This window comes from Pinus tabuliformis, chromosome 4_2, assembly GCF_031772625.1.
Source record: "Pinus tabuliformis cultivar Carrire ecotype Pingquan chromosome 4_2, CPIR1, whole genome shotgun sequence".
Classification (NCBI taxonomy): Eukaryota; Viridiplantae; Streptophyta; class Pinopsida; order Pinales; family Pinaceae; genus Pinus; species Pinus tabuliformis.
Genome location: NC_142304.1, coordinates 791,226,134 through 791,241,367, shown reverse-complemented (window position 1 = coordinate 791,241,367; position 15,234 = coordinate 791,226,134). Strand labels below are relative to the sequence as shown.

Sequence of the window (15,234 nt, the reverse complement as noted above, 5' to 3'; positions counted from 1 at the left end):
TGTCTATCCTCATATTTAGCGAAACAGCTACGTAGTCCCAAATGGCCTTAGCAAAAGGGCATTCCAGAAAAAAGTGAACAATCAGGAATTGTGTCATCAACGTGTGAAATTTAAACGTTAGGATTTGCAATATCTTATGCAGATGTAATAACACACCACAAATGCCTTTGATATTCCAATTTTTGATATAACAACTTCAATTTTAAGTCTATCTTTCGCAGATACGAGTCTCTAACTCGATGTTTTGTTGTTTTCTACGGTTTACAGTTAGAGCAAGTCGCTTTTCTATGATACTTTCGTTTCCTGCCAGGTTGTTCGCCCAACGCCATGTGTTCGCCATCGTGGCTTCAAGTTATGAGGAACTCAAGTTATGATCATGAAGCCGCATCCTACCCCTTTTATTTCAAGTGGATTCGCTGGGATATGAAGCCGTGGGCTAAGAATGGAATTACGTTGGTCATGGTGGAAGCTGCAAAGAAATCTGCAAATTTCAGGCTGGTGATTGTTAATAGCAGGATGTATGTGGAATCGTATCGAAAGTCTTTTCAGACCAGAGATCTGTTTACATTTTTGGGAATTGCATAGTTGCTGAAGTTCTACCCCAAAATGGTTCCAGACTTGGACTTGATGTTCAATTGTGAAGACAAGCCCGTTTTGAAACGAGCCCATTATAATGATCCAGCCAACTCTCCTCTCCCACTGTTTCATTATTGCGGAACCGAAGATTCTTTTGATATTGCATTTCCAGATTAGTCTTACTGGGGATGGTAAGTTTGAATACTCAGTCAAGTTATTATTTTTGGAGTTGTCTTTAGTGCGATTTTTTGGAGATTCCGGTGACGGAATCCGGTGGGAAAAAATTGAGGTTAAATCTTGAATTGTATTATTTAAAATGGTTTTTTCACTGCATATTTGGATTCAGCACCCTGAAAAACCCCTACCCCTAGGACACTTTGATTGTGCAGAAATTAGCTATCAAACTTGCGATTTCAATAAATTGCTACCCAGAAAATCCCACCCGAAAAGCTTCCAAAAAGTCTCACTAAAACAACTCCACTACTTTTATCATAGAATTGAAATATTTTCGAAATATAATAGAGATGAGATTTTGGAATATTTTAGAAATTTGACTCAAATATTGAAATAATTTAACTTTTAAAATATTTGAATTTAACTTTTAAAATATTTGGGAAATCTGATAGACAAGATTGAAGCAGTTTTTGACTATTCAAATTTTGGGAAATCTGATAGACAAGATTGAAGCAGTTTTTGACTATTCAAATATTCTGAAAATTTTACAATCTGATAGACAAGATTGAAGCAGTTTTTGACTATTTGAATATTCTAAAAATTTTACACTGAAGATTGAAGCATTTTAACTTTATTCTTATTTATCAGATTTCTAAAATGCTCATGTTTATCAAATTTTCAAAATATTCTTTTTATTTTTCAACAGAACAAACCAAACTTGAAGCCAAGATTAGGCCACCAAACCTATGGGGACCAAACTCCCACCTCACCATTGAACCACCGCAGCAGGACTAACCCTCATCCAGTATTTAGGACAACCTCATTGAGTATCTGTAGTTTCAATATCTGCATTGACTTAAGTGCATATATATGTATTCGTAGATTTTGAAATATTTGTGGAATATCTAGGAATCTCGCAGTCATGAAAAAAAGGTCAAACACTTGGAATTTGCTGGCATAATCATGTTATCTTATTAAAACAGAGTATGCATGTTTGTCACGAAACATGGAAAAACATATAGATATATATTTTTCTTGATAGCATGTTAAAATAACCTCCTAACATACTAACTAATAATTTTCATATACTTGTCCAAAATAAACTTTAGTCACTCGCGCTCACACAGATCACCTCACAAATCACCTTTGTTATATTCCTTTCCGCCACCAGAGTATTTTGCTTCCATTGCAATCAGCTTAACGAGTTCTCTCATAGTGTTTAATTAAGTTTAACCATATGTAATATAAATAAATTTTAATAAATTTAAGTACAACAGAAAAATCATATAGGAATACCAGACATAAAAGCTTTCTAAATCAAGAAATCTGCAAAAAGAACAAATAAATTCCTGAAACAACAACAGAATCAACGATTCCAGAGACGTTGTAAGGTTGGCCAGTGGAGTTGAATAGAAAAGATTGGGAATGTTTTTGCATGATACAAGTTGAGCCAGTATGTTAATGGCGTTATCACATACATTACACGCACAAATCCGACAGCCTTGTTGGCTATTGAAAACCAACGAGTAGCGAGAGGGCTTCCGAGGTAAAAAGAAATGGTGGACCAATCTATCCCTAGGCTGCTGATGCCAAGGCCCTATAGTCCTGAACCCAATTGTTGTGCAAGGACAGAATTTAAAAAGGCCCAGCAGATCCATGACAGGGATGTCACCATGGGAAATAGAGAATCAGGGATTACATAATAGGCAAAACTACATGAAAGGGATATCATGAAAAATTGGTTTCGTGTAAGGCCTCCTTTGGGCCTCTCCTCATTCTCATGAAGAGCTCTGCAATCAAAGCAATTGAAACAGAATAACGCTTATAAGAAATCACACAAAATTCATCAAACATCTCAAAAACCCCACATGTAAAAGGAATTCATTTTATCTAATCATATGAAATGAGAGTCCTTGCCTGAATAGAGAAACTTGAACAAGGTTTGCAGGCCACCACATGGTAGCAGGTTCCACTAGATATTTTCGGAAGACCCCTGCCCATCCATACCCCAACATCTGCATATCTAAAACAGTAAGAAATATTGCAAACAACAAGCATCAGGGAATTTAACGAACCTCGGAAGAAAATTTGAGCAAAAATGGTCAAAACCTAACGTGGGTTGTCATGATAATGAGTAAAGAAACGAAAAAGCTCAGGCTCTTCTTGTAGAAAATTTTGACAGCATTGACAATGGAAATTGCATATACACCTGTTGCCCCTGCATTCGCAAATATTGTGATGAGAACATGCTCCTTTGTATTGAATGGCCATGGATTCAGTGAGAACTCCCATTTGCTGCCTGCAAAGAACTTTTTGTTGGTTATGGTTGCTGACATTAGTCGGCCAAGAGGGAGGACTGCAATCTGAGCAGCGATTGAACTAATCGAGAGGGGTTCCCTTCTGTACCCAAAGAACTGATTTAGAAACGAGAGTAGAACGCAAGAAATAATTCTGAGAACCCACATCCTGAAAGTTAGGACGGGAATGCTTGGATGGTCAGTTGTAGGCACAGTGAGAGCCACCTGCTCGATCGAGGACTGGTCATCGGAATCTTCTTTTGTAGAAATCTCTTTTTCGTTCTTAGTAGATTTTTCGGATCTCCCACTGCATTTCCCAGATGATGTATGCTACTCATTTCCGTTATAGAACTGAACTTTCCATTGCAGAAAATGCAGAAAATGTAATCAGACAGTGGCCTCTGGTACTAAATCTCTATGATTACTGTCATATATCAATGCCAAACCGAATAAAAGAGAAGGCTATGTACACTGTGGAGTCTGAGTATGAGACGGGTAATTATGTGTGTGAGACGGTTATCGCTTCATCCGGCCAGACCCATGAAACGGTTATGGCATCATCCGCATGTGAGAGGTTACGGTTATGGCATCATCCACACGTGAGAGGCTATGGTTATGGCATCATCCGCATGTGAGAGGTTACGGTTATGGCATCATCCGCACGTGAGAGGCTATGATTATGGCATTATCCACACGTGAGAGGATATGGCATCATCTGATGGTAGAGGATGATTTAATTATCTAACAATAGATCTCACAATGCAAAGTGGCATTTAGGAGAGTTGGTTTCAAAGGGAACACCTTACAAAGTAAATATAACTACGAATTTCATTTTTAATTAAAGCATTAGAATTTAATGTCGTAGTCATTTAAGTTATTCAATTATTAAATTATTTAAATATTTTTTAACATGATAAAACAAGTCTAGCATTGCTACTTAGTACCCATATCTTATGCAAGAAGTAATTGATTCCAAAAATATAAAAATTCCCCCAAGTCTATGCATAAAGATCTTAAATTTTTTAATTATTAAAACTTATGATTTGCAAGGTTTCAATTTGTAAGCGACAATATAATAGTTTACATCTTCTTGAGAGATTTTTATAGTTGAATTCACAAAGTAAAAATTCAATAATTGTTTAGTTAAAACAATGAAATTTATAATTTGCATTAATCATTTATAACAAAAATTTACACAATAAATGGCATCAATTGGATTTTTTTGTTGTCTATATTCTTAAATAACTAATACATTTACAAATACTTATAAGTCTTTACTTTGTATTATTTGACAACTTAATATTTCAAGGTCTTATATGGCTTCTACTCAAGTTGCCCATAAAATCAAGCTAGCGATTAAAGGTATATAAAAATGCTCGAACCTGAAAAATTATATAATAATAAAGGAACATATAATTAATTATGAACATAAACATGCTTGAAAGTAAAAAATTATATAATAATAAAGGAACGTATAATTAATTGTGAACAGGGATGTTGACTTAGGCATAGCAAAGAGCTATAAAGATTTATAATAGAAGGGACATTGTTTTCTCTTATTAATACATTATATTATTTTGAAATATGTAGAAAATCATTATATAATATTAATAACACATAATTAATTATGAAAAGACATGTTGACTTAGGAGCATACCAAAGTGCTATAAAGATTTATAAGAGAGGGGACATTGTTTTTTTATTAATACATTATATTATTTTGAAATATGTTGTTAGTAAATGAATAGATAAGTTTTAGGTATTTTATATTAAAAAAAAAAAAAAACAATACAAAAATATTTATAAGTATTGAGAGACTTCAAGTTATTAATAGATTTGATCCAGAAGAAATGTAAAATTGAGATTATAATATGAGTTCTAATTAGAAATCTATTTATGAAGGTAAATAACAATTTCAATAATTTCATATATATATATATATATATAAACTCAAATGTTGATCCTCTATTTAAATGAGTTGTATTAATGTAGGAAGAGACTCAAATGCAGCAAAATTATTGAGGAAGAATTTAGATTGCATTTTCAAAAATATCTTTATATTAATATAGGAAGTGATAGAAAATCACAAATGTGTTTTTTTTGTATATTTTTGTAGTTGTTGCATAGTATTGGAGTCCTAGTAGTAAGGCATAAATAAGATTTCGTTAAATATTTCTCATTATAATTGAAGAATATTTTATTTAAGCACTAACATAATAATTTTAGATATTTTTCTTATATTAATTAAATTATATATGTTAATATTATATATATATATATATATATATATATATATATATATATATATATATATGAAGCCACCCCAAAAAAAATCATAAAATAAAATGTGATTATGAAATTTTTTCAAAAACTTGAGCAAACATAAATTATTTTAAAAAATTACACATTAATAGAGGTCAAACATGACTTTGACACACTTACTTAAAAATGAAATTTTGATAAATATTGAGATTTGATGTGTGTAATATTATGACGCTTAATAGAATATATATACATACATATATATATATATATATATATATATATATATATATATATATATATATATAAGATTGAGATTCGATGTTCTACTTTTTTTCATAAATACTGAGAGTTGATGTGTGTACTATGTAACATATAAAAAAAATTAAAATCATTTTTTATTTTTGCAAATTCTATTTATATCTCTATAAAATTAGTCATTTATCTACATGAGCTAATAAGAAAATAAAAATAAAAATTTCAAAATTTTCAAAAATTATTTTTATTTTCAAAATATTTAGTCTAATAATTTATTTTAAATTTTAATAAACTTTATAAAATTTTTTTAAAATTTTCAAAACCAATCTAAAATCAAAGCATTTTGACTATAAAATAATTGGAATATAGCCTTCTATAAGCATAATAAGATATAGCTGAATTCGGAAAACAATTATTCATTTAATAAATGAGAGGATTATTTTTATGTGTGAGCATTGGTTAGGATCAATCATTTCTTTCATCACTAACATAAAGTCCTCCGAAATTATCAATTTTTGATACCGTTTTCCTGTGTAATCGAAAAGCCTTGCTCCAACTAATACGCCTCGAAAAAATTGTTAAAAATATTTACAAGTTAAACAAAGGGGAGAAGGCTGGCTGCGGAGAAGCCAGACCATCCAATATAGCTTAAAAATGTTTTTTTTTATGTAATGCAAAATTTTTGTTTTTGCTTAGGTAGATTTTGGGAGATTACAGTGTATGACTATCGCCCATACAATTCATGGAATAAAGAAAGCTTTTCTTTCGATATATTGGCATATAGAATCAATGTAACTAAAGTCGGTCTTGCTTTTTTCTAATGTAAATGGTTTTGGCCATACAAATCAGTTTACATAATGAAAAGCAACAATTTAGTTCTTTTAGAAAAACTATTTTCGAAAAAGAAAAAATAGTAATAAAGTTACCATATTTTTTTCATACAAATCAGTTTACATAATGAAAAGCAACAATTTAGTTCTTTTAGAAAAACTATTTTTGAAAAAGAAAAAATAGTAATAAAGTTACCATATTTTTTTCGTAATGTAAGATTTCATACTTTTCATTATGAGAACATTATAAAGTAAAAGTAATTTTGTTCTTTTTATATCTTACCTACATTTGCCACACTAAAAATCAGGTTATTTTTTTGGTTTGCTAGGTTATATGAGTAGTGAGATAACTAATATGCTTACTAGTCATGACCAAAGAGACATTTAAGCCATAAAAATCATCAAGGGATTGCACTCATCCTGTGCCACAAGTCGTTATCATGGTTGGATTTTTTTACCATGTAATATCAGACTGATCTTTTATACCACTAAGTGCCTTAAAAAAACATCTTATACACCTAGTAAACTTAAAAAATTGAAATTGTTATATATATATAGATATATATATCCACTTTCCTTAATCAATAGTTTTTAAAAAAAAACAAATAATAGAAACATAAATTATTAGCTCATTTAAATAAACGAGATTTCATGTTATTTATAAATTTGATTTAAGATTAATATGATATAATTAATTTAATATTAATATAATATAATTAATAAACTTGATTTCTAATTATTTTTATAATTTTATTTTCTAATTATTAAAAAATTATAAATAATTATTATTTTGTATTTATATTGATTCTAATAATATTAAAAAATATTTTAAATATTTTCTTTTACTAAAAAAATTAGAAATTAGGTAGATCTAATTAGGTAGATCATTTTCTCACGGGTTGATTTCCATTGCTATTACTATAATTTCTAGTTTGAAATGAGGTAGCACTTACAAGGCTTTAAAAGTGTGACAATTACTATCAATGGATTCATTCATTAACTAATCTAAACTCGAGGGGATATCTATTTTTATTTTTATTTTATTCGAGGGGATATCTATTTTATTTTTATTTTATTTTATGTTATTGTAAAATATAATATTTTATATTTATAATATATATTTTTAAATTTTTTTAATATTTAAATTAAAATTTAGGGAAAAATGGTGAAGTGAATTTTGTTTAATTGCTTAAAATTATATATATAGTTAATTTGATATTTTTGTAGATTTTTTTTTAAGTTAGGGACTCTGCATTATGTTAGATCAAGACTACATAAAACCTAAAAAAATAGTTATTAGTTTAATTTAAAGGAAACTAGACTATTAACAAAATTTTAGAATTTTGAGGTTGTTATGTTTTTGTCTAACTACAATATTTTGTAAGTAGAAACTTATAAAAAAAGTGAATATACATATTAACAATGTAAATTTTCATAAAAAAAAAAGTGAATATACATATTAATAATGTAAACTTTGAAACAGTTACTCTGTTTTTTTTTTCACTTAGCAAAAATTTCAGTTAGCAAAAAAATCAACCGATTTTGAAAAGTGTTGATTTAGAATATATATATATATATATATATATATATATAGCATAGTTTTTGACAATTTAAATTTTTCTATGTACATTATTTTTTAAAAGTTGTTGATTTTCATGTTGATTTTAAAAGTATTAACGTAACGTCAAGCCATTTTTTAGAAGACTTATTTTTTTACTTTAAATTTTCTATTATTTTCTAAATTTAACAATTTTTAAGTAGTTTCTTGTTCATAGATTTTTGTTTTTCTTTTAATTTTTTTTAATGAGATCTTTATTTTTTTTGCATAGTTAAAAAAATGTTGATATTTTAAAGTTTCGATCTTTTATATATATATATATATATATATATATATATATATATATATATATATATATATATATATATCGTTAATTAATTTTTCAATACACACCAAATAATTGTCTCTAAAACATAATATTTTTTAACAATTGACATAAAAATACACATTTTAAACATAAATATAATAAAAAAAGTTACACATTTGAGACTTTTGTACTAAAAATTACATGTCAAAATCATAATTTTTATAGGAAATTTTTAATTAAAAAATGGTTAAATAATAGTTGTTTTTTATGAATTTCATGTCAAAAAATAACAATAATCATAGTTTAAAAAAAATAAAAAATGATTCACATAAAGATAAAATGAAAATCACATAATACAAATATTGAACGTATAATAACATTAATTGAATACTTATTCTTCTCATAAAATGTCAAAGTCAAAACATTACATGTATCATAACTTAAATTTAATCAATAATATCACGTAATCCATACTCTTCCTCTTCTAGAGTTTCATCATTGTCTTCTTCCACAATATTTTCTGCTTTCGTTTTCTCATTTTCCTATTCTAATGAATCTCTGAGGTCTACTAATCTCCCAATATATGCATTTCCAATCATTCCATCTAATGGTGGTTGAGGTTCATTTTCCCTTTTTGCCACACATGATTCATTAAAATCCTCTTTCCTCAACCCAATTTCTTGAATTTCATCTAGAAGAAATTGAAGAGCATTAATTCTTTGTTGAAAAATTTGCACTGTACTGGGTCTTTTTCAATGGCATACAATTTATTCCTTTTTGTAGGCAACATGCTAGTGTTGTATCTAATTAGCAAACACAAAAGAAATAATGCAGTAAAGTAATATAATCACATATAAATTATGAAAGAAAATATTGAAATTCAATTTTATATAATAAAACTTACCTGAGCCTGAGAATAAATCCAGAACCCAATCTCTTTCATTTGAACATAAGTCTATAAGATAGTTAATCAATGACTGTGGTTTTTGATAAATGTTAACTAACTCTCCTTTTGCTTCTTTATCTTCATATGTTATTTTTTTTACAACAATATCATAAACCAGTACTTGGCTATGACTCTTTCATCTACCCGATGAAGAAATATAGGCTTATAGCTATCATATTTTGTCCAAATTTCAACATAGATGAACTCACAATCACTTATAATTGGTTGATCTCCACGGTTAATAAGATTTTACATTTTCTTGTAACATGCAATAGTAAAAGTTCAATTAATTTGTACATAAATTATTTTTAACATTAATCAAACATACAATTTCAATGCCTTACCATGTAAGTTGCATCCTTGAGTTTGTGTTTCCCTTGAAGCTTGTCAATAACATTGAAAACTGTGTTCTTGAATAAAATGTCACAAACCTCCATAATTTTGATGTTGTAACTTCTACAAATCCGTCAACCACTCTACTAAGAGCTTGATAAGTATAAGGGTCGCAATCATAGTCAATGTCTACAATATTGAAACCATGAGGAATATCTGCAATAACTAAGGAATGATCCCTTTTAGGTATGAGTTTAGAAATGACTTTCGAATCACATTGTATTATTTGATATTGGATAGTCTCAAACCCATTCCAAATGAATTGTGCAAGACAAGGATCAAGTTCAACATTACTAAAACATTGCTTTCTCGGTCTTTCCATCTTAATTTTTTCAATAAATCTTCTGAAATTATATGGTGCTTCATTGGCATCCTTCTTCATCTTTAATGAAATAAAAAAATATATGTATAATTTATAAAATAAAAATAGTATAAAAATGAATGTATAAATCAACATATATTTTTAAATGCAAGATAAAATATTTTAGTGTTGACATAGAACTTGAATCTGTGTAGTTTCGTACAACAACATCCAAACTATCTTCATTCAAAAATTTAACCATTTGTTCTTGTATTATCATGTAAACCTTGTGATTGAATAGATAACAAAAAAAAAGGTTAATAGAATGATATGTATAACAAATACTACCAACAACAATATGTTATATTTAAAAAAAAATTATAATGTAGAAATAAGTAAAAATAATTCAACAAACTTACTTTTGAAAATCCTCACACATTTCTTCCAATGATAATTCCCATGACTTCACATGAGATAATATTGTTTTGAAAAGATTTTCATCCTTCACTTCTTGCAATTCTCCCGAAGGTCTGATAATCATATCTTCGAGAAGGAGCTTCATTTTAGGACCTGATTCACTGCTACTACATATCAATGGTTTATAATTTTGACCTTCTAGTTTTTAATGCCAATGTTCTTCCACATGCTAAAAATTTCATTAATAAATTCCCATATCTCTCTAGTTCTAAGTGTCAACTAGAAAATGTTATCCATACCTTTGAATATATCATAATTTACTTTTCCACCTTTTGAATTGATTTTTTCCTCAATTTGATAACCTATTTCCATACAACATTCCTTCCAAAATGATGGATTAACCTTTGTCTTATCCCCGTCATATTTTTCTTCAAATTAATTATGAATAAATCTAACCCTTTGGATGAAATTCATAGACATCCTATACTCATTATATGTAATACAATCCCATGCCAATAACTCTACTTCTGTACCTGATAAACTAGTGTAAATGATACGCTTCATTGTTTCAAAATGTGGGTTATTGGGATATTACTCCATCAATTTCCTTTGAGCTTCTACGGAATGGTTCCCCCCAAGTACATAATATTTGTATTCATAACATTTTGAATTATCAAATTTTTTTTGTTGGGAACTTGAATTGGATCAACAAGAAGCACATAATCAACCACATGAGCATATGGATTGTACCTTGTCAATGCCTTTGAGTTGTCAACATGTAGGTGGTGTGGATTTCTAATTTCATATTTAAATTGTCCTTAATTTGGCTTATAGATTTGGCTAACATTAAGTTGAAATGTACGTCCACCCTCAAATAATTTTGTCTTTGTCAAATGATTTCGAATGGAATTTTGTTTTGTTTTAATAATGCCATTCTCTAGATCAGCTCCTAATGTAATGATTTCCCTACTTCCTTTTGATTTCTCATTAAGATCTTCACTGTTGGCCATGACTTTTTGAGAATGATCAACTTTTAATTTCTTTTTCCTCTCGGTTATCATATTTTATTCTACATAAGTAACATCCTACTAATCAAGTAAAACAAAGACATACATGGGCATTTTTTCTTTTGTTCTTTTATTGCTCTTCTCCTTTCTAACGTCAGTTCTAATATCATCCTAAGTAATGGAAACATATTCTTCAGCTTCAACTTCAGTTTCAACTTTCTCATTTTCAAAAGTAACATGTCTAGCTTTGCTAGATTTATCCACTATAGGAATTCTTTGTTGATTCCTTGGATGTAGTCTTGTAGCATCATGGATTACCTTTTTTGCTTCTTTTCAATATCTTCTTCTAACCCTGAGTAGAAATTGCTGACAACATTCATAATATCTCGTTCTATAAAATAAATTCCTCCCAACATAGTTGAAATAACTTAAATAAAAAATATTCAAATAAAATCTCACAAGTCAATAAAAACTAAGTTACAAAAGATATAATGATACAGTTACAATAACACAAAACACATGAATATAAATAATAGTACTTACGATATCTTGTGTAATGTCATTTATGATTTGTTTACACATATTTCTAGAATCATCTGTCGTGTCATACATTGACAATGCATACTGATATCTAATCTTGTCATGTGACTTGGGTTGTTTTATTAGTACATAAACAACTTCAGTATCCAGTATCAAACACATGTCTAGTACTTTTCCCATTACCTCATAAATTCAACCATCATTACGGATATTAGCATATAGATATATCTATAGATGTTGTTCACCTTATTTATCTTTCATAAACCATACAAGTTTTGTACGCTTCACATCTTGTGATTTATTCTAGTGAGAAACCAACATCTTATCCTTAGAGGAACTTGTTAGTTTTTTATTTATTAGCTAAGGTCAGGTTCGTTCAGTAGTATTGGATCCACATCCAACTTTAGCAATATTTGGTCCAAAAAAATTTGCATAAATTTTCCTTGATGTCATTTTCCTACAAACAAACAAAAAAAAAAAAAATTTAAATGAAAAAAGACCAGGAACATGCACATCGACCCTCATGAAAAGTTGGTTGTTAGGTTCATACATGGTACAAAAAAAATAAATCATTCCTTAGATTTTTTTATTTTTTATTTATTTGTTATATTTGTCCCTAGTCCCTTGGTAAGCCAGGGGTTGATTCTTAGAATCGGCTCCTTTCCTATCAATGAGTTGTCGAGTTGATTCTAAGAATAAGTCCTCTAGTAGGTAGGGAGCTGATTCATTGAATTGGCCCCCTGCCTGCTAGGGGGCCGTTGTGCCTTAGGCGGGCACACCTGACTATAGGCAAGCCCCCCCAGCACATTGAGCATGCTCGACACCCAGCTATAGGCATGCCCGCCCACAGGAACAAGCACTCAGAATTGGCCCCCTACCTGTTAGGGGTTGTTGTGGCTTAGGTGGGCGCACCCGACTGTAGGTCTGCCCACCTGTGGCACATCAAGCATGCATGACATGCTCCTATCGTAGAGGTAGTCTTTCAACTGCACATAGGCAGGTGTGGCACCGCTACAAAATTTCTTTTCACCAATACTTGTGAGTATGGAATGCCTAGCTCTTCAATACTTAGTGTTATAACAAAGTTGAAACAAACATTCATACATTCATCATTTCATCATAAATGCACAGAGGAAATACACATTTCTTCAGTGGGAGGGGCAACTCCCCAATATAGAGTCCTCCTTTATCAGTGATATAACAATTCAATATCTTACAAGTGTTTGAATATACAAATATGCAGCTAAGTCGTGCAACCACGTCTGCACACTTATAAAATTATTCACCTTGACTAGAAACCTCCAATTTCCCATTGGCAAAGTCCCACAATTCACCTCTTGCAACTTGCCTCAACTTGCAACTCAGGATGCCCACCATGTCGGATAGCTCCCAGGGTTGGGTCGCCCACTGGGTCGGGTTGCCCAACTGTCATGTCTGCATGCCTGCCCATGCCCTGCAACCTCTGTCGGTCGAGTCACCCATCGGCCCGCGTCCAAGCACCTACCTCCACCTGCGTCTTCCAGCTGAGTCTATGCACCCACCTTCTCATGTCAATGTGACCATCGCACCCTAGATTCACCTGTCAGGTCTGTGCACCGACCTGCACCCGGGTCCACTTGTCGGGTCTTGTGCGCCTGCTTGTGGCTCTTCAGATTTCGGCTACGGCTTGCTTTGATCCTTGGCCTAGCCTTTCCCGCTTGTTTCCTGCACCCTTTCCTTGTTTACTTCTCTTGCTTGTTCACCCAATCTATGTTGGATTCTCACTTGCTTGAGTTGGAATGATTTCTCCTCCTTAAGTCTTCCACTCATATATATATATATATATATATATATATATATATATATATATGGGTTCCCACATGTATGAGGGGCTCGACCCTCCTCCAAGTTGACCTCTCCTTCACCATGTCGCTCCACTTTATCACGTTGACCCAACCATCACGTCGGCCTCCTATAAACTCTCCATGATCACCGATCTGTCCAACACTTAGCCAAATTTTCATTTGTAGTTTTTCACCCCTCATGTCGAGTCACCCGCTATGTTGACTCACCTCGAGCACACGCACCGAACTGATCAGTCAATGTGGGTCACCCAACACATTTCCCAAGTTTACAATCCATTACATTTAACCGATGTCACCCACCATCGCATATAATCGAGTCTACCCAACCTGTCTCATATAACCGAGTCAGCTCATGGGCTTGACATACTCCACCACTCTAAAAATGTTGTCATCCTCAACAACACCATCCCAGCAACCACCATCACCAAGACATGTCCATAAGTATGCCCGCCTAGATGTCTCCACGTAAGACTTGCTTCATTCTGACGATCTTTTAAACTTTGCAAGAAAATCATGTATTGGATCCCCTCATGTTGATGACTAGTTGGGTAGCTAATCCGACTGTACATCGCCCCCACAAGAACGCATGCTCCCTACATCATCATGACTCATCTCTGCATCTTGCTATCAATCGTGTCCATCTCACCCCAATGTTTGCTCAAAATATAGGAGACTCACTTCCATGAGAAACTAATAATGAGCCTCATCTCCACGTCATCCTAGAAGTGGGGGAGGAAGTGTACGTCAGAGGATCTCCCTATTCCTTAGTTAATATCTTAGTCAACATATCTGGATCTTCCTCCTCAAATCTATGCATGTATGCCTCCCAACTATCCTCCTGAACTTCGGGTCTAGCATCTTCATCTCCTTCGACTACCTCTAGTCTTCTCATTAAATCCAAGATACTATTATAGAATGCTCTAATAACCTGTGACTACTCCATAAGTTTTTCCTTTGCAGAAGAGAACCTCCTATAGATTTCTTCATCCTGCCTAGATTCCTCCTCATTGATCGCTGTCAATTTACACTCGGTTGTCGTAGCTCCCATGATTGATACCCCTATACGATCATCATCCTACCCATCATAAACGTACAACTTCTTCATGTGTCGCACAATCATAGCTTCAAAATGTTTCATAGATTCCATGCGTAGTACAACTTCATAGTCATATATCCAAACAATCGTGAAAATGACCTTCCTAGTCCATTCACCTATGCTGACATCCACTTTCTCTGATATACCAATCACTGAATCGGGTGGAAAATTCACTACTTTCAAATGTGCTTGAGCTGGTATAATCTTCAACCCAATATTCCTTGTAGTTTATTCCCTGATGAAGTCATGATCCACACCACTATCCACCATCGTGAGTACAATGCCTTTCCCAATCTTCATTTCCACATACTCCAGCTTATTCCTTTAGGATCCTTACATGAGACTACTTTTGTAGCAACTGCAACTCCAAAAATTTGCATCACTCGAACGAGTGGTTGTTATTTCTTATTGTTTGCATCGACCTGTGC

The 15,234-nt window shown here is 31.6% G+C and overlaps 1 pseudogene; it reads right to left on the bottom strand.

Moving 5' to 3' along the window:
• Positions 1-2,067: 2,067 nt before the first annotated feature.
• LOC149172031 (oligopeptide transporter 7-like) lies at positions 2,068-13,316 on the bottom strand (annotated as a pseudogene).
• Between the last annotated feature and the right edge of the window lie 1,918 nt (positions 13,317-15,234).